The following is a 27,500-nucleotide window of genomic DNA, read 5'->3' as shown; positions in this document are numbered from 1 at the left end:
GTGTGTGTGTGTGTGTGTGTGTGTCTGTGTCTGTGTCTGTGTGTGTGTGTGTGTGTGTGTGTGTGTGTGTGTGTCTGTCTACATCTGGACGATGCAAGATGCTTTCTGTCATCACTTAGCAGGTCATTTAAGGGGGGGGGGGGGGGGGCGATGGTCCAGGATAGTTAGGAACCAAATGGACCATTTTACTGCAACGTCAGCAGCCCCAGGACAATGCAGTGGTGTAAAGTAACTAAGTACATTTACTTAGGTATTTTTTACTTTAGTGGAGTATTTACAATTTTCAATACTTTAGTTACTAGTTACTTTGCAGATATAAATTATTATATCATAAAACATACATTAACCACTTTAGCCCTTTTTTATACCTAAGCTATTAGAAAACAGCAGATCTACAAGTTCACAACGCATTGTGAGATTGTAGATCTGCTATTTTCAAACATTTTGTACTTTTACTTTTGGTACATTATGTGTATTTTCATGCCAATACTTTTGTACTTTTACTTAAGTAACATTTTGAACACAGGCCCTTTACTTGTAACAGAGTATTTTTATATTCTGGCATTGCTACTTTTACTAAAAATATCTGAGTACTTCTTCCACCACTGAGACAATGTTACTCTGCTGTTACTTGCTGCAATAGTCCATTATTCTTTATTTTTTGGCCAGGTGTTTGGTTTGGTTCCCCCCAGAGTTTTGGTGCCCTGGGCTACAGCCCCTTAACATTGATTGATTGAATACTTTATTAACAGTTTGCAAAAGGTACAGTTATACAATAATGCTAAAAGGATAACACGAAAACCCCTGAGGGCAATGAATGGATGGATGTACTTTGTAGTTTGTACACTGTCAATAAATAAATTTTTACCACACAAAAAAAGCCCCATCATCAATACTAGGAGCATTAAACATAAACATATATTTACAGGGACAACAGTGGGGGGGTCATTTATTTTGGCAAGCTAGAAGACCTTGTCCAGGTCCAGTTGTAAATTGCACACAGGTGCTCTTTTATGGTGGTTTAGACAGAGGGCAGGGAGTCACACTTTTTTAATGGCTGTGGGTAGGGCATTCCACATTTTGGTGGCATAATAAGCCCATCTATATAGCATATAGCATACTGAAGTGAACTCAGTATGAGCTCATATGCTTATGCCTGCACTGTAAGGCCTAGGCTTAAAGCCAGTGGTGAAAAGTAAGTACATGTACTCAAGTGATGTACTTAAGTACAATTTTGAGGTATTTGTACTTTACTTCAGTATTTCCAATTTCCAATACTTTTACTTCTACTCCACTACCTATCTCAGAGGCAAATATTGTACTTTTACTCCACTACAATTATTTGAAAACTGTAGTTACTGTTACTTTGTGGATTTTGATTATTATTACAAAACATACATTAACCACTTCAGCCCTATATACATTTCGGCCATTTGAAAATAGCGGATCTGCACAATGCGTCGCCAATGCGACGTATTGTGAGCTTGTAGATCTGCTATTTTCAAAAGATTTTGAATACATTTCATCATTTGAAAATAATGATGCATGATTACTACATGATTACTATTACTACTACTTTTGGTAATTTAAGTACATTTTGATGCCAATACTTTTGTAAATTTACTCAAGTAAATTTTGAATTCTGGACTTCTGGAGTATTTCTACATTGCAGTATTGATACTTTTACTCAAGTAAAACAATTGAGTACGTTTTCCACCTCTGCTTGAAGCGCACTGAACTGAAGAGAGTTCACTGAGCTCATGGTGTAGCTGTGTATGGGCACACAGCCTCAGCTGCCTTTAGGCCTTTGTGTCTAGACTTGTTCTGCCATACCTGCAGCAGCAGCATATACCTATAGGGCATAGCAGTGGCGGCCATTTTCTGGTTCCACTCCAAAATAGTCAATGCATTTTTCCCATTGACATTTCCAAAAATATTTATATCAATTCATTTAAAGGGATATTTTACTTTCAAAAAAACTTTTGGCCATTTTATCATCTACTCAGGCCTTTGTGAACCCCCCAGACAGTTTTTAAGTTGCTCGATTAAGTATTTTGATATTTGATATGAATTTTATCAGACACGCCCCCTTCCTATACAAACCCATTGTAACTTCAAACTCCATTTTAACCATGTTAGATTCATCGAAAACACCCGTCCTTGGTTCTGGTGACTCACCCTGCCCTCCTAATGCGTGAGGGGCCGTGTTTTTTCGATTCATTTTTTCATTTATTTTATTTTATTTTTTTATTATATATATTTTTTTCATTTTCCAAAAAAAATATAAAAAATAAATGAAAAAAGTAATTGAAAAAACACGGCCCCCTCACGTATTAGGGGGGCGGTATGAGTCACCAAAACCAAGGACGGGTGTTTTTGATGAAAATTAAAGTTAAAATGGAGTTTGAAGATACAATGGGTTTGTATAGGAAGGGGGCGTGGCTGATACAATTCATATCAAATATCTAAATACTAGAAAATGGCCGCCACTGCTATGCCCTATAGTACTATTTGGATGTACTGTACAGCATGTGGAGTACACGATGGCATGGCATGGCCTGGCCTGGCCTGGCCTGGCCTGGTTGCATGTCATTATTCATGCAAGTACATTGGAACCACATGACACGAGGGCATAAGTTTACTTTCTGTCTGGTCGTCTGTCTGTTTGTGGTTAAAGACTGTACAGTAGGCTGATGTTATGGCTGTGTAGCACGAAACCCATATGCCCTCCGCTGTATGCATTTGTGTGTGTGTGTGTGTGTGTGTGTGTGTGTGTGTGTGTGTGTGTGTGTGTGTGTGTGTGTGTGGTGTGTGTGTGTGTGTGTGTGTGTGTGTGTGTGTGTGTGTGTGTGTGTGTGTGTGTGTGTGTGTGTAAGAATCTACAAGTCTTACAGAATCTACAAGTCTTACTTGTAGGTTTATTTGATATTCTTTTGGTTAAAAAAAAAAGAGAAATGTTTTTTGTCAAACAGAACATATTCCATATTTTCAGATAGTCACTAATTGCATCCAATCAGAAGAGAGAACCCATTTATCAGCTTCAATTGTATAGTGTTTCAATTCAAATTTAGCTCATTTTTAGTTTTTCTCTTCTCTTCTCTCTCCTGATTGGATGGAATTGGTTTACGAAAGAGTTGGAGAGACAGGGAGACGCATGTTACTGAACAAACACTCAATAGCAATATTAGAATAGAATAGAATACTTTATTGGCAGTTTAAAAAAAATCACAATATGGATTATACACAACGAAGCCGAATCTTGTTTCCACTGTGTTCCACTTTGAGACATAGAACAACAACACGCAACAAACTGTAAACAACCATGAAACAAAGACAAATACATCCTTATATACGAAGTTAGAAGCAATACATATAGGCCTACATACATATAGGACAAGTGAAGAATCAAATGTAGTCAGAGGAGTGGGCTGTCCAGGGTACGGATCGAGCTATGACCAGTTAGTGTTGAGATGAAGCCATAAAGAGTGTTTGTTCAGTAACAGGAGTCTCCATGTCTCTCCAGATCTTTATTTAACAGAAAATGCATTTTCAGGTCAGGATACCAATTTGATCCGATAAGGATAGAGAACTCAATCAGGATACATTATTAAACAAGTGTAATTGGAAGTGATGACACAAAGAAATGAGCAGAGAAAATTGGAACAGGAACACTATAAAAATGAAGCTGATAAATGGGTACTCTCTCCTGATTGGCTGACATTTTGTCACCTACCTGAACATGTATTTTCTGTTTATTAAAGAGCTGGAGAGACAGTGAGACCCCTGTGACTGAACAAACACCCTATAGGTTGTATAGCAATGATTACTATCAGAATATAGTGCTTTGACCTTTTAACAACAAACTTTTAGTTTTGACCCAAAAATATCACTTACCCTACATTTATTTGCTATGGGAATAGCAAAACATATCACTTACAGCCCTTTAACACGTTTTAGTTTTGCTCTGTAATGGTACATTGTTGTGAAACAAACTGAGCATCACTGTACACTGAAAGCATACCAAACCATCTTCCCACATACTGTATGTAGGCCTAAATGCTGCTTCCAACTCTCAGACAGTGAACACTGGACCTGGTTCTGTTTCCACGTAGTGATTATTCATTTCTGCATCAAAGCTGTGTCAGCGTTAGCAATTCTTCTCAACCTCACAACGTTTAACTTTCACACACCTTTCTTCACACGTTTGTTCATCGGCCGTCTATAAGCTTTCTGGCACCAATTGTATTTCCTTATTTAGCAAGCCCCACCCATCTGGCAACAAAGTCAACTCAAAACCAACAGTACAAAGATTTTCCTTTATCCTCCATCCAGTGTAACCAAGACAATGTGACTTGGCATCAAGTCCACCATGTTGCCTCCACCTGCTTCACGCTAAAAGATGCTGAGGAAGTGGAACTGTTACGCTATGTAAAGCCTTTTTAAAACTTGTATTAACTACCTGGCTGGCTCAGAGCAGAACGTGTATTAACTACCTGGCTGGCTCAGAACAGAACGTGTATTAACTACCTGGCTGGCTCAGAACAGAACGTGTATTAACTACCTGGCTCAGAACTATTAGTTATAAACCACAAGGTCTGCAATGTTCTACCACGTCTGGTGTTTGCATCACCCTCTGGTGGACAAAATGTTCTATTTCTCGGGTTCTATTTCTGCATGTTGACACACGGGCCCAAAGGTTCCCCTTTAACCTGTGCAATATTGTGCAGAACCCCACAGGCGTGGTGGTGTGTACAGCAGAGATCCTCCTGATGCTGTACTGTAGGTTGGTTCATTATATGAATTATCTCGGTAAAGTTTACTATTATTATTATTATTATGAAATTGTATTATCCTCGACTCCCATGGTTTTAACAATGCAAATGAAGAGGGGCAAATGATATAATTAACTCGCCTAAAAGAGCTGTAATCATAACACAAATAACAATGTTACATATATGTAAACAAAAAAGAAACAAAAAAAAGGAAGGGAATACATTTAAAAAGTCAGTGATTACAAAAAAAGAAAACAATGTTTGCCCTACCGCTATAAATCCTGTTTAGTACATTGTCAGTTGACAATATATTTAATTTATAAAGTTACTAGTAAAATGTACCCGGTGTTGCATGCCTTGGTTAAATCTGGGGTCTGCAACCCGCGGCTCCAGGGGCCCACACTAGGGAAGGGCTCCCTGTAGCTTTACCAAAATACTGTATATGGAAATGCATAATGCGTAATGTTTATTCCTTTCACATTTAAAAAAAAATCTCATTGCTGCAGTAGGCCAAACACGACACATACGTTCTCCAATATTGTAAAATTGTGTTGAATAAATACAAAGTTTCAACATTTCTGTCAACTAATAAAAATTTGCGTCATAGCCTGCGAAACATTTATTGGCGAGGCGCCGGTCAGATGGCGTGTGTACACAAACCGATGTGTGATTCCCTGCTACACTATGGATTCCAAATCCAAATGTTTTCGCTGCCAATGATACTGGATTATCTGAATGTTCCACTCCTGCTTTTGCTCTGTTCTAAATATCTTCGGCAGAAATAGCAGATCTACAAGCTTGCAAAGCGTCACAGTGTTCCTCCCCAGAATAGGGACGCTAGGGTTCAAGTGCTTAATGAACGCTTTATTGATCATTAGACAAATGAATGCATGTGAAGGAAGCAGTACAGAAAGCATATTGTGGTTTTAATGAAGACAGTGCAGCATGTTTCATGTCCATGCTGATTTACTGACTTACAGATGTACCAAATAGTTTAATGGAGTCATTTATTTAAAGCTTCTGGATAGAAAATGTTGGTGGTTGTTTTTTTTTGCCATCTGGAGACAGCATGTACACATTGTTAACATTTACAACATGCTGTAGATCAGTGGTTCCCAAACAGTTTACCTCAAGATACCCAAAAGAGAAATTAGACTTACAGTAGATTTGCCCGGGACCCAAACTAGTGAAAATAGCAGATCTACAAGCTCACAAACGAGTCGCTTCATGCCACGTTGTGAGCTTGTAGATCTGCTAAGTTCACTACTTCTTGAACGTTGGGATTGTTGGGATTGTTTTTAATCGATGATTTTGTTTGTTTAAACATGTTTAAATCTTTTGAAATAATATAATACATAATACTTTTTTTAAATGTAGGAAACGAAAAAAAGGGGATATTAACTTGCGACCCATACAAGTTGGTCCGCGGCCCACACATGGGTCTCGACCAAGGGGCCAGCTTCCAGGTTGTAAATTGAGGCTGTATAGGAAGAGACAGTTCATATGAATGGCCTGTAGTCTCTGCTGGTGTCAGAAGCAATTAGGCTCTATTCAAGCGGATGGGTTTTTGCCAAACTTTACACTTGATTTTATTACCTTAACTCTTTGACTGCGGACGACGCGATAACGCGTCAAGTGCTACTTTGTCCAGTTGGCCGTCGACGCGCTCGACGCGCTGGACGCGCGTTCATTGTTTAATCTCTGATTGCGCTATGCTGCTTAATATTCAATGTTATTCTCGAGTTCCACTTACTTCACGGACATCTGCATCCGGTTCCATGACCTGGATTCCGTTTCCGGTTTTTGATTCTTTTCCCCAGTCATTTTCGTCCAAAATAGGTAAATAAACGGGTTTTCACACGGTATAACGGACAAACGGAACGGTTCTCTTCTATAATCTATGGTCTGGGTGACGATCAGTCATCGCCGTCGTATATCACAACGTAATTTTCGCCGATCAAAACAATGGGGGGGACGTCACATCCGTTTTCATGTTTTTCCTTGTCTAATCTATGAAGAAGGGTGAGAGAGACCCAACGACATGATCAGGCTGTCATGTGCTGCGCTCTAGTGGCGGATTTGTGCTGGGTCTTTACATTATGTGTCCTTAAATTATTTTCATGAGAAAAATGCAAAATATAAAAATAAAAAAACACGAAAATTGCTGGCACTGGGGGAGTACTTTATGAAAATACTCTGGCAGTCAAAGAGTTAATAAACATTGTCATAAATACTACATGCTTCCAGGCGCTAGTTTAAAGTCTTCTTTCAATCACCATGATATGCGTTTTGGTAAATTATTACATTAATGATAAAGTAGGGTATGCTGTAGGACGGGCGTGGCTACCTTGTGATGATTTGATTGACAAGCTACACAACCAATAGCATTAATTCCCCACCCCTGCTTTGGTCCCAACCAAAAATAGGATTCATTTACGGTCTGTACAGTCTATGGGTGTAGCACTGTCCATACTTTTTTACTGTCTATGGTCCCAGTGGTGGAAAGTAACTAAGTACATTTACTTAAGTACTGTACTTAAGTACAATTTTGAGGTATTTGTACTTTACTTGAGTATTTCCAATTTCCAATACTTTTACTTCTACTCCACTACATGTCAGAGGCAAATATTGTACTTTTACTCCACTACAATTATTTGAAAACTTTAGTTACGAGTTACTTTTCAGAAATAAACTATGATATAATGAAACATACATTAACCACTTTAGCCCTATTTTATACATAGGCTATTTGAAAATAGCAGATCTACAAGCTCACAACGCGTTGCATCGCGACACATTGTGAGCTTGTAGATCGGCTATTTTCAAATATTTAGTACTTTTACTTTTGGTACTTCAAGTACATTTTTAATTCTGGACTTTTACTTGGAACAGAGTATTTTTATATTGCAGTATTGGTACTTTTACTTAAGTAAAGAATTTGAGTACTTTTTCCTCCACTGTATGGTCCCAACCCACTGTTTGGGAAGCAGTGGGTCTGTAGATGGCTGACAATGACTCGCAGGCTGACTGGAGGTTGAGGCCACATGCATAGATCATGCGTTCTGAGCAGAATATTTCAACACAAATTAGAGGCTAATATGCAGTATGATATATGGTTGTTGGAGAACAGGGAACAGTGCAGTGTGTGCAGATGGCACTCAGAAGCCTCTCGTAGTTCTTTATCAGTCATTAACATTCACACACACACACGCACGCACGCATGCACGCACGCACGCACGCGCACACACACACACACACACACACACACACACACACACACACACACACACACACACACACACACACACACACACACACACACACACACACACACACACACACACACAGTAGTCAGTAACAGTGAGCCCCACCCTCCACTGGCTGTCTGTCTGTGAAGGTCATTACCATCCGTTGTCGTGGGTGAGCTCTAAACCCGGGTCAGGGTCAGCTGGGGTCAAACCAAGTCAGCGGTTTGAACCCTGTTGCCTCTCACACACCTGGCAGTCAGTGACCCCCCCCCCCCCACTCACACACACACACACCTACATACATTACGCACTAGTATTCTGTTGGCCTGCTTAGGTTTTGTCTAGGAGTGCAACAGTTATTACTAATCGATTGAATTGATTATTAAAACAAATATTGATAATCAATGTTAATAAAAAGAATGGAATGTCTTTAGATTATTTTCACCATTTCTGTGCAGCACTGATGTTTGACAAAGTATAGGGTAAAACAAGTTTGGGGTCATGTTAACGTCTACACAGGCTTTTGTGAGCACCCCAGACAGTTTTAAAGTTGCTTGATTCAGTATTTATATATTTGATTATTCATTTTATCAGACACCCCCTTCCGAGGGGCCATTGTAACTTCAAACACATTTTAACCATGATAGATTCATCGAAAACACCCGTCCTTGATTCTGGTGACTGATATTGTCCTTCTAATGTGTTAGGGGGCCGTGTTTTTTCAATTACTTACTTAATTAAAATAAATAATAATAATCGAAAAAACATGGTCCCTCACATATTAGGGCAGTATGAGTCACCAGAACCAAGGAAGGGTGTTTTCAATGAATGTATCCCGTGTGTCTGATAAAATGAATATCTAAATACTGAATCAAGCAACTTAAAAACCTTCTGGGGTGTTCACAAAAGCCTGAGTAGATGATAAAATGACCCCAAACATGTTTGAAAGTGAAATATCCCTTTAAGTGTTTGATCATATACTAACCGATTTAGTGAATTATAAGATTTTTTTTTGCATTGATTCGTTGATATATAAACAATGAAACAAAAAATGTATCGAAAAGTAATCAATAGAATAATAACCCCAAAAATAGTCCATAGTTTGCAGCCCTGATCTGTCTCTCTTTCAAACATATGTGTACATTAATAAGTACATTTACTCAATACTGTACTTAAGTACAAGTTTTAGGTATTTTTTACTTTACTGGAGTATTTCCAAATTTCTGTACTTTTACTTCTACTACATCTCAGAGGCAAATATTATACTTTTACTCCACTACAATTATTTGAAAACTTTAGTTACTACAGTAGTTACTTTGTAGATTTGGATTATTATTACAAAACATACACTTCAACTATATACATTTCGGCCATTTGAAAATAGCAGATCTACAAGCTCAAGCTTGTAGATCTGCTATTTTCAAAAGATTGTTATACATTGTGAAATAGGACATTCTGCATAATGAGTGCTTTCTACTTTTGGTACTTTAAGTACATTTTTATACCAATACTTTTGTACTTTTACTTAAGTGAATTTTGAATTCCGGACTTTTACTTAGTTGTATCAGAGTATTTCACTGCAGTATTGATACTTTTACTTAAGCAAAAGACGCGAGTACTTTTACCACCACTGCATTCATGCCAAAAGGCCATGACTCCTCTGTCACACCTGTCATTAGACTTCACTGTACTCATTCATGTCACTCTCACTCTCACTCACACTGACACAAACACACAATCACACACCTGGCTGTCAAGGTGTGGGCTTTGAGTTATGGTCCCTGGTCTCTGGAGGAGCGTGGTCAAGTTGCGGTCAAATATGTGAAATATGGTGTGACACTGTGACCTTAAGCGCTTCTGTCACTTACGGGGGGAAAAAAGAAACCTAATGTAAGACAGGAGGACGAGCTCACAGCCTCATTATGTAAGCATGGAATCCAGCCATTTACGGCTTTAAAATGAATCTGTGAAATATAAAAAAATCTATTCTGGGATAAAATGGAAGCAAGATGGCTTGAGGGGTTACAGTCTCATCTCTTGGTTTAACCGCTTTCAACCATGTATCCCTATTTTGGGAATGTCATTAACCCATTGAGACCGGGAACGCATCCGTGTGTCATTTTTAGATATCTTTGGCTATTCAAAAATAGCAGATATACAAGCTCATAGCGCGGCACTGAGTGCCGCGCTATGAGCTTGTAGATCTGCAATTTTTTTTTTTAAATCGTGAAAATTCTTTGTATATATATTTTTCAAAGTGAAGTTTTGTAACTCAAATCTTTGCTTCTGGGGGATTCTACAAATGTCTTCTAAATCCTAACAGTTTTTGGAAAAAAACGTATGTTGCTTTAATCGGTGGTTCTTAAACTGTTTCATATCAAGGACCCCAAAATGATATGTATTTGGCTGCGGACCCCCCAAATATATATAAAAAATGTGCACATGTTTCATGATTTTTCAAAAAATCGCCCAAAGAAACCTAAAAATCTTTCCCGGTCTTAATGGGTTAAAAGAGAATCCCGGACTATCCTTTTTCTTACCGTTATCTGATGTTATTATATCCTAGAGCGAGTGGTACAGTAAAAGAAAATCATAACTCCATCTCCATGGTCCTTGCGCTAAATTGCATATTTTTATCGCTTGAAGATTCTTAATTTTTTTGTTGATATCTGACGTTCATAATGACGCTCAAATGCCACAGTGTTTTTGTCCCAAATGGGCCGTCGTAGTGTTTACAAGCGGACTTGGATGAAATCACGGGTGAAATCTCCTCTTGCAAGACTTAAAGGGACACTTCACCCAAAAAAACTTTGTTTCAATGGATTAGTCACCCCATGGAGACTTGAATTCATGGATCTCATTCCTAAGACAATAATTTTTTTTTTGTTCAAGGTTTTTTTATTTTATATTTTCACATACAGGTCTATAATAAAGGTCATCCAAAAACAGTGAATGTATGTTATCCCTCCCACCCCCCCAAAGTTCCCGCTCCGAAAGAGCCACAACCCTGGTATCTCATTGTACCATTAAAACAAAGGACAATACAAACAAATAAGACACAATTGCAATGAAAAATGAAAACAAGTCAAAAAATAAAAAATAAATAAAGTATACACAGTAGAATATATATATTATTAAAGAAAGATTTTAAATGAAAAAAAAAACAAAAAAAAAAAACACACAAATAATATAATACTAAGACAATAATTTGATGACCGGCAGCGGTTCCGGTAGGAGACACAACGAGTAGGAGACACAACGAGTCGCTGGTCATCAAATTATTGTCTTAGGAATGAGACAAAAACTAAAAAATATCCATGAATTCAAGTCTCCATGGGGTGAACAAAGGTTTTTTTGGGTGAAGTGTCCCTTTAAGGAGGGACGCATCTAACACAAACACTGTGGAGAGTTTTCTGTCAATATGAACTTTTCAAGCGATAAAAATACGCGATTTAGCGCAAGGACCATCTTTCACATTTTCAGCTGCGGTGAACTCGGGATGGAGTTATGAAAATGTTCTACTGTAACACTCGTTCTAGGATATATAATAACATCAGATAAAGGTAAGAAAAAGGCTAGTCCGGAATTCTCCTTTAAAGGCGAATATTTAATTTTGAAAAATGTTCACAAACGTTCAGAAATTGTAATTTTTGGAAATGTTTTAAAAAATATTGAAAATGGCAGATCTCTCTCACAACGCGTCGCACTAAGCTTGTAGAGCTGCTATTTTCCCACGCAACACACCATCAAAGTACATCGGGCAGCTTATAAACACCAGCTGAAATTAAAACAATGTTTTTCAAATCTTTGAGAGCACTCGATTTTCTGATCTTCTTGATCTTCAAACTAGTCCTTTATTGCGCTGATCAGAGCAATTTTGTCACCCAGTTATGGCCATTTGAAGTGTCAAACACTGCTGTAGCTCCTCATATGGGTGCAATTTTGGTTTCTTGGTGTGACTATTGTCATCCCCTCCCCCCCCCCCCGGAGACCCCTGACAGGGTGCCTGGGGGCCACGTGTAGCCCCTGGTGTGACTATTGTCTTGGCAGACCAGAGCCCTGAACAGTGTTTGTGCCAAGTTTGGTGCCGATCGGAACACCATGCATGTATAAATCATTTATGCTTATATATATATATATATATATGTCACAGGTAAATTGGCATTCCAGGTAAATTGGAAGGGGGGCGCTTGTTTTTAGGCGCGGGGCCGCGAGGCGAGGCTTTGATGCGAGGACGACAACAAGAAAATAGCAACCAGGGAATACAAGCACCAGCCTCAGTGGCGCACTTCGATAATCATTGGACTCCCCATCCACTACCATTGGGAGTCTGGGTTTGACTCCCGCTTGGGACATAACTTTTTCAAACAACCGCGGACTACTTTTTTTCGCAGATAAAGTATAGTTTTGGACCATGACAGAGGCGTGCCGACTCAGCAGACCTTGAGGCCGAGGAATCGCGCCCGAGCGCCTCCAGGCGCGAATGCCCGCGACGACCGGCCGATGGTCTGCTAGTCGACTAAGCGCCGTCCGAGTTATGTACCGATAGGCACAGAATCGTAAATGATGTTGTGGGGACTGCGTTTGCCCCAACTGCCACTCACTGCACTAACATAGCCCGCCAGCACCGCCCCCTCGCCCCCTTGTGCTTCAACTGCATGGAATAAGGCTGTTCGCGGGTGTGTGTGCGCGCGCGTGTGTCTGTATCTGGTCTGGTGGGGATGCGAAACGTGCAAGTATGAGACATTTGCATTGTTGTTTTTTTGTCTCTGTAGGAAAAAAGACAATTCCTTTGAGATGCTCTGAAGACATGAGGGTCAAATCCCGCCTGTTCCTCCCTGGTGCTATTCTTCCTCGCAGCTTTCCTGCTGTCTGTTTCACTAAAGAAAAGCAGGACCAAGGGCAGTAAACTGTACCCGTTCCCCCATTGAACAAAACCACTGCCTTTTGTAAATAAAATTACCACACACAGCATGTGGCCTTTTCTGCTTCATTTCTTTCTTTCTTTCATTTCGCCTACAAAGGCAGGAGAGAAAATGAGTCCCTCAGCTTCTTTCCCAAACAAAGTCTGTTTAAAAGATGGACTTCACTGGTCCTTTGATTCCTGAATCATTGTGATCCAGATGAGTTCAGAGACCAGAAAGTGATTCGATGGTACAGTAGGCTATATGTTCAGTGATTCTCAACCTTTTGAATTTCAAGGACCCCCAGTTAGCCACGGACCCCGTGCTCAAAACGCGTCGCTTCGCGACCATGTTTCGAGCTTGCAGATCTGCTACTTTTCATGCTTGTGCAGTGCTTCAATGAATGACACAAGTTACGGGTTGGAGAATTAAATAAGAAAATGAAATAGACTGCTAAAATGCTCCATGTCTTTAAATGAAGCTTCAGCTTCACTGCTTCAGAGACAGATTTTGTGTCATTTTACCAACCGTATATACGTCATATAGACCACAGATGAATGCTTGTAGGGAAGTGCAGAGCACTTAACATTTGACAGGAAGGAAGAAACCTTGACAATAAGATATGAGGGCATTTGATGGACTGCAGAACATTGCACCATGTCAGGATTCTATGACTTAACCCCATATGGTTGACCGGAGTCCCTCAGGGCTCTATACTAGTGTATTTTCAGTTTTCTGTTATTGTGGGGAAAGCTTTCATTGAACATAGCCGATCGACAAGCTCAAAACAAAGCACCACGTTACGAGCTTGCAGATCTGCTACTTTTGATGCTTTAGTGTGAAGCGGTAGTATGATCAAGTAGGGCGTTAATTTACAAAAAAAGAGAAAAAGTTTGAATATGGAGATAAGAGGGTTTTGCCCGGCAGCAATGATACAGTATTTGAGCAGACTCCAGCCTTCCACCATTATGACAAAACAGCGTGTCCTGCTGATTAAAGAACTCGCCATGTTCCAACTTTGTTGTTTTCGGGGGGGTCTTTTTTAGTGTGGCTTTTCTTGGAGTGACTATATATGGAGCCTGCCATCCTGTGTGGTTTGTGTGGTGAGGGGGGGCGGGGGGGAGTGTATGAGAACTGAGACGATGAATTCCGCTGAAACATTCCCAACTCCTAAAAAACAAAAACAAAGATAATCTGTCTGTCTGTCTGTCTGTCTGTCTATCTGCTATGCACAGTTAATTCTATACTTTCACATTTCTTCACGTATCTCCTGTACTTTTTGTTGACCGTTCACGTGTGATATGGGCATGTGTGTGTGTGTGTGTGTGTGTGTGTGTGTGTGTGTGTGTGTGTGTGTGTGTGTGTGTGCGTGTGCGTGTGTGTGCTTGTGTGTGTGTGTGTGTGTGTATGTGAGGCAGCAGGAGAGCCTATCCAGTGTGTTTCTTTTGATCAGAGCCAGCTGAGTTGAGAGAGAGAGAGAGGAAGAGAGAGAGACGCACATGTGGCATGCATCCCTCCATCTCTGCCCTTCCGACTGCTCTCTCTCTCTCTCTCTCTCTCTCTCTCTCTCTCTCTCTCCTCCTCCTGTTTCCTCCCTCGCTCGCTGCCCTCTGTCCTTTTCTTTTCATCTCGCATCATTTTATTATTATGCGTCGGCAGCCGTCTCAGAGGAGAGGGGGGGGGGGGGTTATGGTCAGAGAAAATGCAAAGAAAGGACAGATATAGAGTCTGTGAAAGAGTGTAGCTGGGCTGCAACTGTCCATTCTTTTTTTCTCTCAACATTTTTATCCCACTATTTTTGTCACCCATTTTTTCACCCATTACCTAAGCTGTAATCCTGGGCGCTACTCTCCCTCTGCCAGCCTGGGGGCGAGCGAGAGCGCCGAACTGAGCTCATGCTTCCTTCAATGCATGCAACTGTCCATTATTTTACTTACCTACTTACTTACTTACAAATCAACACATCAACGTGAAACGATTCTAATTCTAATTCTCACAGACAGTCGAATGGAAATTAGTTACATGAATTGATTTGTTTGAATACTTGGGCAAGGTGTATTTGTAAGTTAAATTGCAAAGGCGTAGACATAATAAGCTTAGGCTTCAGTCTATACCTTTTTTTTCAGTCAAAACAAAGGCTGTAGGCCCAGAGAGCTGGCCTTGCGGTCCGGGCACCTAGGCTGCAATGCGTGTCCTGGGTTGCCAGATCTGCTTATTATAATTTCCCCGCAAGATTTTATTTGAAAATAGCCGATCTGCAATGCGATGCGACGCGTTGTGAGCTTGTAGATCTGCTATTTTCAAATATCTGATGCATATGTTAAAGTGCTCATGTGGCCCATAGTCGCTTCTTTTGGGCTGGTTTTCCTAGACCTGGTTGCTTGTTTCTCTCACAGAATCTGGCAACACTGTGCGTGTCGTGGGTTCGAATCCCGATCCCGACGACCTCTGCTGCGTGTCACTCCCCATCTCTCTCTCCCCATTTCCTGTCAGTCTACTATACTATCAATAAAGGCAGAAAAAGCCACACACAAAAAAGCAGAAATGTTTTGATGAATTTAGGATGTTTTGTATGGGAAAGAAATGTGTTAACTGGAAATGTAAACGACTGGAACATAAATAAACTAAACTTATTGATTTTCTGTAACTTACTAAATTGTTTAGTCTGATTAACCACATACAGATACTGTAAGCCCTATTGTATACTTTGCTGTGCAATGGGTGTGTCACACAAAAAAACACAGAAAGTAGCCGCTCTACAAACTCACAACGCATCGAGTATCGATTATTCTTCATAATCGATTAAGTCGATTAGTTCGATTAACTGTTCCACCCCTTTGATTGATTGATTGAATACTTTATTAACAGTTTGCAATAAGCACAGAGGTACAGTTAAACAATCATGCTAAAAGGATAACACAAAAATCCCTGAGGGCTTGTTTCCATTGTGGTCCTGTGTATTCAATTCATCAAGACATATAAAGACATACAATAAAGGAAGGCATCAATTCTAGGAGCAGTAAAAGTATATTCACAGAAAACTGTGGGGGGTCATTTATTTTTGGCTGGAAGACTTGTCTAGGTCCAGTTGTAAATTGCAGACAGGTGCTCTTTTATGGTGGTTTTGAAGGAGGGGAGGGAGTCACACTTTTTGATGGCTGGTGGTAGGGCATTCCACATAATAGTGGAATGAATTCATCCCCATGTTTGTGCCGAATCAGGGGGGAATGAGATCAGTGGAGATCCCTCTGTAGAAGAGTGATAGCAGTGAAGGAAAGAGTGAAGGGGAGAAACAGGTGAAGAATGGTAATAATGGTGTGTGTGTGTGTGTGTGTGTGTGTGTGTGTGTGTGTGTGTGTGTGTGTGTGTGTGTGTGTGTGTGTGTGTGTGTGTGTGTGTGTGTGTGTGTGTGTGTGTGTGTGTTGCGGTGGCGTTAGGAGGCTGTAATGGGACTTCTAAAATAGACATTAGTACCTGTTTGTTTCTCCCTGCAGACATGTTATTGCATTCTTTACTGTTAACTGAAATGATTACAGACTAATCACTAACACACACGTCTAACCGCTGCTAGATTGTGCCCAAGGTTCTCATAACCAAACAAACACACACTTGTGTGCGCGTGCACACATACATACACACACACACACACACACACACACACACACACACACACACACACACACACACACATACACACACGCGCGCGCGCACACACACACACACACACACACACACACACACACACACACACACACACACACACACACACACACACACACACACACACACACACACACACACACACACACACACACACACACACACACACACACAACATCTGGTTTCCAGAAATGCCACGCTTTTCCACTCGCTCTCGTCTGCACGCTTGTTTCACTGTCCTGTGTGTGTGTGTGTGTGTGTGTGTGTGTGTGTGTGTGTGTGTGTGTGTGTGTGTGTGTGTGTGTGTGTGTGTGTGTGTGTGTGTGTGTGTGTGTGTGTGTGTCTGTCTGTGTGTGCATGGCAAACATGCAGCGTAACATGCATGCACACACACAACCTCATATTATTGGGGGATTTCTATATCAGTTGTGTGTTGTACTGTAGTGACAGGTGTGTGTGTGTGTGCGTGCGTGCGTATGCCTGTTTACTGTAAGTGTGTTCACATTTCTCTCACACTGTAACTCTCTACTTCAAAGTACTAAACGTCAGCATTTTTAGCTTATCTCTCGTTCTCTTTCTCCCTGTCTGTCTTTCTTTCTCTCTCTCTCTCTCCCTCCTTCAGTCTCTATACAGTACCTTTTTCTTTCTCTCTCTTTCTCTCTCATTATGTTGCTTGTCTCTTTTCTCTCTTTCTCATTCTCTCTCTTTTTCTCTCTCCTCTCTCTCTGTCATTGTCAAGGACTCCCAAATTGTTATATATTTGGCCGCGGACCCCCATCTGAAAATGTTTTGTGCCAGGAAACTCCAGACGAGAAGACTTGTGTTAAAAATGTCAAATTTAGTCCCCAGCAAAATCATCAAAAGCCTCAAAATCAGTCTTATATATATTTATATATATATATTCAGTTATCTCAAAACTTGCTGTTCTACAATAGATTTTCAAAGAATGTTGAAAAAATGATTTTGAATCTTGAAAACAAAAATCGACATTTTTGGAATATTTTAAAAACATTTTCATATAAAATATTCTTCCTGGCTTGACTTAACTTTGACTTAAGCCCTTTGCTCCTCCAGGGTGCATAGGCCGTTGACAAATGTCCTCCATTTCACTCAGTTTTTAGCGGTTCTTTCTAGATCTCCCCAGTTGAGCCCACTCTCTGATATTTCTGCCTCAACACTTCTTGTGTTCCTGGCACAAAGTATTATCATATGGGGGTCCACGGCCAAATACAGTATCAATGTGGGGGTCCTTGACATGAAAAGGTTTGAAAAACACTGATATACAGTACTGTCATAAAAGTTGAAGTTAGAACAACAAGGAACAGTCAACCCCCAATTATACACCAAGAACAAAGGTACCAGAGTTATGGGTGTGAGCGAGAGACATTCTTCTCAGACTGTTTCTCTCTTTCTCTCTTCTGTCTCTCTCTCTATCTCATTCTACTCTTTCTTTTCTCTCTCTCAATTCAGAGGGACTTTTTTTCTCCTGATTTCTCCTGTCTCTCCAGCTTCTCTCTCTCTCTGTCATCTCTCTCTCTCTCTCTCTCTCTCTCTCTCTCTCTCTCTCTCTCTCTCTCTCTCTCTCTCTCTCTCTCTCTCTCTCTCTCAATTCAAAGGGACTTTCTCTGTCTGTCTCTCTCTCTCTCTCTCTCTCTCTCTCTCTCTCTCTCTCTCTCTCTCTCTCTCTCTCTCTCTCTCTCTCTCTCTGTCTCTCTCTCATCCTCTCATATTTCATTCTCTGTCCTACTTTTTGTCAAACTAACATGGGATCACGTTCCTATAATCTCTTTGTACTCGGGCACCAGTTGCTCTGCTTTGTGTTACCACTTATATTTGACAGGCTGTGCGTGCGTGTGTCTGTGTGTGCGTGTGCGTGCGTGTGCGTGTGTGTGTGTGTGTGTGTGTGTGTGTGTGTGTGTGTGTGTGTGTGTGTGTGTGTGTGTGTGTGTGTGTGTGTGTGTGTGTGTGTGTGTGTGTGTGTGTGTGTGTGAACATAGTGCCTCAGCCACAGATCAGAGGCCACCACCGAGACACTGATGGAGACCATGTGAACATCTCCTGGTGTGTGTGTGTGTGTGTTCGTGTCTTTGTGTGTGTGTGTCTTTGTGTGTGTTTCTTAGTATGTGTTTCTGCATTTGTGTATGTGTGCATGTGTGCCTGCATGCATGCATTCGTGCATGTTGTATAAGTATGCAGGCGTTGCTTATGGGTCAAGAATACCTGTCAAGAAGCCCGTTTAAGAAATGTAATGTACAAATTCATGTCGGCTATTAGAGTCTGACAATCATGTTATTACGATATTAATTAACCCTGTGAAGAGTTCTACTCGGTTCTCTTCCATGATTTGGAGACATTGGCGCAACAGCCTCTACAGACTGTGAGCATATGTGTGGCTAGCTGTAGTTGGACTGATTTTATGTTTTTCATTTGTTTTTGTTTTTAATCTTATTTATCGTTGTGTATTTTGTCATTTTGTATGTGATATGGACGTTGAGTCTGAAATAAAGATTGAATTGGATATGCAGGCGTTGCTTATGGACTCTTACAGCATGTATACAGAGTATAGAAGTATGCAGGCGTTGCTTATGGACTGGTACAGCATATATAGACCCCTTAACAGACGACGTCACACTGATAAGAACCAGTATGTGCGCGCAGGCCGGCACCAAATGAAACCCATTCTGTCATGTCTCGCTAGGACGCGCCTCACTAGCCAACACACAAGAGGAGGTTGAATGAACTGAAACCAGCACACCCCGAAACAATATGTTGGGAATTGATTGCATGAAACAATCACCTGTGCGTTCAGTCTCAATGTTGGTAAACAAATAATTGGTCTATACAGAGTATAGAAGTATCCAGGCGTTGCTTATGGACTGGTACAGCATATATACAGAGTATAGAAGTATGCAGGCGTTGCTTATGGGCTGGTACATTGTATATACAGGTACACGTGTACCAGTGGTGTAAAGTAACTAAGTACATTTACTCAAGTACTGTACTTAAGTATAATTTTGAGGTACTTTTACTTTACTGGAGCATTTCCAATTTTAAGTACTTTTACTTCTACTCCTGTACATCTCAGACTCAAATGTTGTACTGTTACTACGCTACAATTATTTTAAAACTTTAGTTACTAGTTACTTTGCAGATATAAATTATTATATCATAAAACATACATCAACCACTTCAGCCCTATTTTATACATAGACTATTTGAAAATGGCCGAACTACAAGCTCACAACGTGTCGCATCGCGACACGTTGTGAGCTTGTAGATCTGCTATTTTCAAACATTTTAGTACTTTTACTTTTGGTACTGTAAGTATATTTTGATGCCAATACTTTAGCACTTTTACTCAAGTAACATTTTGAACACAGGCCTTTTACTTGTAACAGAGTATTTTTATATTGTGGTATTGCTACTTTGACTTATTTTAAATATCTGAGTACTTCTTCCACCACTGTAAGTATGCAGGCTGGTACAGCATATTCAGAGAAACACTAGGCTCCAGTGTTTCATATAGGAACAGAAAGCCTCCATGTCTCATCTTGTCCTCTCCTGCATTCATATGAACACGCTGCTGCCAGTCAGTAGCTGGTATGTATGTATGTATGTATGTATGTAAACTATGGCTGTATGTGGAACTGTGATCTGCTTAGGCCTGTCACACAATTAGTACATAATCCTCTAATAATCTGCAATGATTTTTTGCATAATTGTGATAATCGTCATAATCATTCCATGTTGAAAAATGTTCATATATTTTATATTACAAGCTCTGAGCTTGTAGATCACCTATTTTCAGCTGAGATATTTAGTATCTATAACGACAGCAGGAGGGGCCTTAGTGCAGAGCCCTATCAGCCCTGGGGGTGTTCAACTACGTACAGAAGGTTTTAAGTGGTTTAAAAAGTACACAAAACCTTGGCTGTGGCTGCTAGGATCCTCTCACGTTTAACCCATTCAATCCGGGAACGCATCGCTGTCATTTTAAGATTTCTTAGGCTATTCAAAAATAGCAGATATACAGGCTCATAGCGCGGCACCGAGTGCCGCACTATGACCTTGTAGATTAGAAAAATCGTGAAAATCTGTGCAAATCTTTGAATATTTACTTTTTAAAGCGAACATTTGTAAAATATTTTGTTCCAGGGACATCCCCAGAAGCAAACATTTGAGTTACAAATGTTCGCTTAAAAATATATATATATTCAGATTTGCACACAATTTCACGATTTTTCAAAAATAGCAGATCTACAAGCTCATAGTGCGGCACTCAGTCAACTTGTATATCTGCTATTTTTGAATAGCCAAAGAAATCTAAAGTGACACAGATGCGTTCCCGGATTGAATGGGTTAATTACGATCATGTTTACTCCTGCAAGCCAGTTGATTTATAGACCTGAGAGACGACGCAACACAACCACCATACTTTGTTCACGGAAGCGGTCGGAAATATTTCCCCTCAAGGGGAGAGAAAAAAAGTGTAACCTCAAACCTTGTGCAAATAAAGCAATTAACATGAATACAAACTTGAGTTTGTGTTAATGTATAATTTGTGTTGCTTTGTTGTGTTTTTATTGCATATCATCTCTGTGGAAACCTCTATTATGTCCGAAACAAGTTACTTTAGTAGCAGATCTACAAGCTCAAAACGTGTTTCAAGCTTGCAGATCTGGCACTTTTGAAGCTTTTGTGTGACGCTGTAGTATGATTAGTAGGGCGTTAATTTACGAATAAACTCAAAGTCAAAATATGGAGATAAGAGGTTGCTGCCCGACAGCAACGATATGTATTTTTAGTTGTACGTTTTCACAACATTTTAAAGGGATAGTTCACCCCCAAAGTGACTTTTTTTCCATCGATTAGTCACCCCATGGAGACTTGAATTCATGGATATTTTTGGGGTTTTGTCTCATTCCTAAACCAATAATTTGATGACCGGCAGCGGTTCCGGTAGGAGACACAAAGAGTCTCCTTTGTGTCTCCTACCGGAAACGCTGCCTACCGGTCCGCTGGTCATCAAATTATTGGCTTAGGAATGTGACACAAACTAAAAAAGTCTCCATGGGGTGACTAATCGATACAAAAAGTAATGTTTTGGGTGAACTATCCCTTTAACTGTGTAATAGTAACAGTTCACCTGACAGTCGTAAAGTTTAGTGTGTTTTAACTGTAGAGAGAGTAAAGATGCCTTTGAGCAGGCAGTCATGCTTTGGCAGGAGTTGTAATAATACTACTGTACACAGCCTGCAGCCAAATCTTTTTACTGTAGGCATTACCCCAGCAATGCTGGGAATGGGAGACTGTATAGTGTACTGTACAGCAGTGGTTCTCAAACCTTTTCATGTCAAGACCCAAAAGAGAAATCAGATGTTTGGCCGGAACCGCAAACTAGTGAAAATAGCAGATCTAAAAGCTCACGACGCATCGCAATTTATGGAATTTATTTGATTTTCTTTCAATCATTCATGAAATTCTTTTGAAAAAAAAATCTTTGAATCTGTTTTTAATTCACAAAAGTTAAATTTTTCTGGGAATGTTTTGAAATGACCCTAACCTTAACCTATACCTAACCTTAACCTGTACCTAACCTTAACCTGTACCTAACCTTAACTGTACCTAACCTTAACCTTAACCTAAGGTTAAGTTTGAGCTTAAACACAATTCCTAACCCTTAAACAGCGCGCACACACACACACACACACACACACACACACACGCACACGCACACGCACATGCACATGCACACGCACACGCACACGCACACGCACACGCACACACATACAGTTTTGTTTTTAATGTTTTTTTTAAATGTTTTGAAATAACAATAATTTAAAACAAAATGTGATGGGATAGTTACTTGTGTGACCCATAAAAATGTGTCCGCGACCCACAAATGTTACCGTTTGGGAAACAGTGCTGTACAGTATGTGCATCGTTCACAAGATTGTTCTCATCATATCACCAGGCAGCAGTCTGAATAGGGGGCATCATACAGTACATAGCTGCTTAGCAGTGCTGCTGGCACAGGAATATATATTTTATGTGTTCTTGTGTTTATGTGGCTGGCACTCGTACATACTGGCTTCGCGAAACTGATGTGGACGCTTGCATTGACTTTATAAGGTTTTAAAAATAAACGTATTTATTCGCATGAAGAATTCGCCCCAGTGTGTAAGGACCTTAAGGCTGAAGTGGTTAGTGTGTTTTGTAATAATAATACAAATCTACAAAGTAACGAGTAACTAAAGCTTTCAAATAATTGTTGTGAAGTAAAAAGTATGATATTTGACTCTGAGATGTAGTGGAGTAGAAGTAGTACAAATTGGAAATACTCCAGTTAAGTAAAAAATACCTCAAAATTGTACTTAAGTACAGTACTTGAGTAAACGTACTGAGTTACAAAAAAATCTGCGCGTCATGCTACGTATATATAGCATAACACCGTATAGAACACGCCACTGGTTATTCAGACAGACGCACGTGCATGACGGATGGAAGAACGCATGCAGAGACAGATGAACTGATTGACAAGGGCTGGGCAACACTCTCAGACATCTGGGGCTCAGACTCCATTATGCCAGTCGTGTGTGTGTGCTCACGTGTGTGTGTGCTCACGTGTGTGTGTGTGTGTGTGTGTGTGTGTGTGTGTGTGTGTGTGTGTGTGTGTGTGTGTGTGTGTGTGTGTGTGTGTGTGTGTGTGTGTGTGTGTGTGTGTGTGTGTGTGTGGGGGGGGGGGGGGGGTGTTGAGAAGTGCAAGGCAGATGGGTTTACGTAAGACCCAGAAAAACGTGTGAAAAGCAGAAACCCCACCAGTAGAGACATGCCTTCCTCTCGACTCTTCCGTCCACTCTTCTCTCTATATCATCTGCTTCTCCAGAGATGTCCTACTGTTTTCATTCCTCCCCTCCTCTCTCATCATCCGTTCACTTTCATTACATCCAGTCCCGTCCCCATCATCTTTCTCTGTGTGTGTGTGTGTGTGTGTGTGTGTGTGTGTGTGTGTGTGTGTGTGTGTGTGTGTGTGTGTGTGTGTGTGTGTGTGTGTGTGTGTGTGTGTGTGTGTGTGTGTGTGTGTGCGGCTGTGAGCACGTGCACACATTATGTTATGGGCAATTGGGCATGCTGTTCAGATTAACATTGTTTTTCTGTATAAACTTTTGAAGCATTTTTAGAATTCCAAAAGTTCGCGGTCACCCAGACTGCGCCTGTGACTCTGTGTGTGTGTGTGTGTGTGTGTGTGTGTGTGTGTGTGTGTGTGTGTGTGTGTGCGCATGTGCGTGTGCGTGTGCTCGTGCGTGTGCGTGTGCTGCCTGTTTTATAAAGTTAGGACATTTTGACAGTTCTCATTTTCCAAAGCTCTGTTTTAAGGGTCAGGAATTGTGTTTAAGCTCAAACTTAACCTTAGGTTAAGGTTAAGGTCAAGTTATAAGGTTAAGTTATAAGGTTAAGGTCACGGTTAGGTACAGGTTAAGGTTAACATTAGGGTAAGTGTGTTAGCCCGTCCCATGCCCGTTTATGGTCTAATACCGATCCTGATTTAGGAGAGCCGTACCAATGTTTTGACCGCTATTTATAATTTAATGTATTTAATGGCTAAATCAATTATTTTAGATTTGATTATTGTTTTACAAAAATATGAAATTCTAAATTAGCTGATTTATAAGCTCACAATGCGTCGCAAATATTTTAAAAATCTTTTGAAAATGCAATGACAAAATAGTGATGCCAGGTTGAAAGTGGTTACATCGGCTGCATAATTGTTGATATCGATGTCGTTAAATAAAGGCTGATATCATTGTCTGGCCGATATATCTAGTAAGTGTTAAGGTTAAGGTTAGGGATGTACTGTAGTGGCGAGGGTTCATTTTAGGGTTATAGGGTATGAATTAACAGTGTATAACATGGGTTAAGGTGGTTAGATGGTGTGTATACATATCTTCTAAAGTTATTGTGGGAGTGTCATGGTGCCCTTCACTGTGGAGGTGCTGCTAGACAAGTTAACTGACACCATAGAGCAGTCTTAACAAGGTGATTGACATCAGCTGGAGGAGAAGGTCTGACTGGAACTACAGGAAACATGGGCTGTAGTGTAGTCCATTGTAGACCAAAGAAGCTAAATTAAGGAAAGGTCGCCGACGTCATTTTCTCTATCCGGCAATTCTAGCCGGCAGATTTGTTGCACTGGGTGGCAAACTGCAGCTGGGACTTCGATGGAATACATTGGAGTCAATGAGAGCCAGATGGATCAGCTTGTAAATAATCACTATTTCTGAATGACTGAGACCTTTGTAAAATACTCGGCCCAGGGAAATAAAAGAAGACATATCACATTGTTTTCTGCTGTGTTGCTTTTCAATCTGCACACTGTTTAATTTTATAGAGGTATCTAAAGAAGAAAAAGTATGTTTATGAACGTGCCAAGGTATCGCGAGAATGTCCATCGTTGCCAGTCTGACAACCAAATCTCGCAATACTACCGAGCCAGAAACGATACCTGCCTTTGTTTAGATACCTCAATACATTTATATAGTGTGCACATCAAAAAACAAGTGAACAAGTAGAAAACAATCTGTGATACGTCTTCTTTTATATTCCTGTACCGATTACGTATATGACGGTCGCAATCGTTCAGAAATAGCGTTTGTTCATAAGCCGGCTCTCATAGACTTCCGGTGCTATAGTTTGCCACCGGTGAGCGTCAAAATATCAAAACACAGGGGAAAAAACGCAAAACACACTCCAAGTCCAACTTAATGTTTATTATGTCCTCAGCTTCATTAAAATAGGGTTTGGGTGCGAAATCGGCAAAGTTGCCTTTTAAGTACATTTTAACAAAGTAAAAGTGTTATAATACACATCTGTGTGTGTGTGTGTGTGTGTGTGTGTGTGTGTGTGTGTGTGTGTGTGTGTGTGTGTGTGTGTGTGTGTGTGTGTGTGTGGGTTGAGTCATGTAGTTTATGACCACCAGCCCTTACTGTTGTTTTTGTTTTTATATGAAAACTGTTCTGTGCGTGTCAATACTCGATAGCCTGCTGGACGTGCTTTCTTACATGGTTGTACTTACAGCAAAGCTCCCAGTCCTGCAACACACGTGTCCTTTTAGAGAGACAGCGACAGACGGAGAAAGTGAGAGAGAAAGAGGGAGAGAAAGAGGGAGAGAGAGAGAGAGAGAGAGAGAGAGAGAGACTTTTCTGCCCTATTAAAGTATTTCATTACATTGTTTACAAGCTTATTTAATTATCAGGCCAAATCTGGCCACATATCTAAGAGGTAACATCACACACAAACACCTACACATTTATTACAGCTAAAGAGCCAGATACTGTGGCATATTGTCACTGCTGCTATGACCTCAGTCTGAACAACTAAAGACTCATAGAGATGGAACAGAAACCTGTTATATCCATATTTGAACTTTTTGAGTTTTTTTTGTAAATGAACGCAGCTTTTTGATCATACTACAGCGTCAGACAAAAGCATCAAAAGTTGCAGATCTGGCCCGCACGGCTGGCGTAGTGGTCCGGGCACCTAGGCTGCTGATGCGGCCTGACAGCCTGTCGCGGGTTTGAGTCCCGGTCCCGACGACCATTGCTGCGTGTCACTCCTCATCTCTCTCTCCCCGTTTCCTGTCAGTCTACTGTATACTATCAAATAAAGGAAGAAAAAGACCAAAAAATAGCTTAAATAAAAAAGTAGAAGATCTAGAAGATTGACCGTTTTGAGCTTGTAGATCTGCTACTTGTGCTGTTTTTGAATTTGAATCCTGAAAAGTAACAGTTTTGGACATATGAGTATATGAAAGGACACAAAGACCTTGAGTACCTACTACCTAGCCAAAAAGACAGGTTTTTATAGTTTTGAAAAAGAAGAAACCCACCCTTAAAGTACAGAAGAAAACAAACCAAAAGCGGTCGGATATAAAATCCAGCCAAACAAAACAAAACAAAACAACGTGGGGAAGCCACTGAGCCAACCAATGCGACGATGTGAACCCATGGCTCTTCCCTGTGAAACTAAACTACCAAAACCAAAGATAAACTAAACTGATCCAAAACAAAACAAAGCCTGGTAAATGGACTACTAGAGATCTCTCACCCAAAACTAAAATAACAATTGAGGAGGAAAAAGAAAGAGAAGAGGATTCCGCCAAAATGTTGTGCTGCAACCTGTCGTGTGTGTGTGTGTGTAAATGTTGTATTTACACAGATAGCGTCTTTATCCAAAGCACTTTACAATCTGCATTACATTCACATACCCACACGGACAGTGGATGAAACCATGCATCCATCCGGCTCATTGGGAGCAGTTGTAAATGGTAAATGGTGCATTTATATAGCGCTTTTATCCAAAGCGCTGTACATAGATTGTGCATTACATTCACACATCGATGGCAGAGGAAACCATGCAAGGCACCAGCCTGCTCATCGGGAGCAATTTCAGCGTCTTGCTCAAGGACACTTCGACACTAATTCTGGGGGAGCCCGGGATCGAACTGGGAACCTTCCGGTTCCCATCCGGCCACTCTACCCCTGAGCCACTGCCGCCCTGCCACTGCTGCACTGCCGTTGTGTCACACACACACACACACACACACACACACACACACACACACACACACACACACACACACACACACACACACACACACACACACACACACACACACACACACACACACACACACACACACACACACACACACACACAGTGTCAGTGTCAGTGTCACACACACACAGTGTGTGTGTGTGTGTGTGTGTGTGTGTGTGTGTGTGTGTGTGTGTGTGTGTGTGTGTGTGTGTGTGTGTGTGTGTGTGTGTGTGTATGTGTGTGTGTGTGTGTGTGTGTGTGTGTGCGTTGCAGTGTTCCTCAGCTCTTCTTTTAGTCTAACGAGAGAGGATAATCTTAAT

At 40.7% G+C, this 27,500-nt stretch overlaps 1 protein-coding gene across 1 annotated transcript in view; it reads left to right on the top strand.

Moving 5' to 3' along the window:
• LOC308106220 (uncharacterized protein) overlaps positions 1-27,500 on the top strand; it is a 100,240-nt gene that overhangs the window by 1,289 nt on the left and 71,451 nt on the right.

Source organism: Gymnoscopelus braueri (genome assembly GCF_963280865.1).
Source record: "Gymnoscopelus braueri genome assembly, chromosome: 2".
Lineage (NCBI taxonomy): Eukaryota > Metazoa > Chordata > Actinopteri > Myctophiformes > Myctophidae > Gymnoscopelus > Gymnoscopelus braueri.
This window is presented reverse-complemented; position numbering and strand designations above follow the sequence as displayed.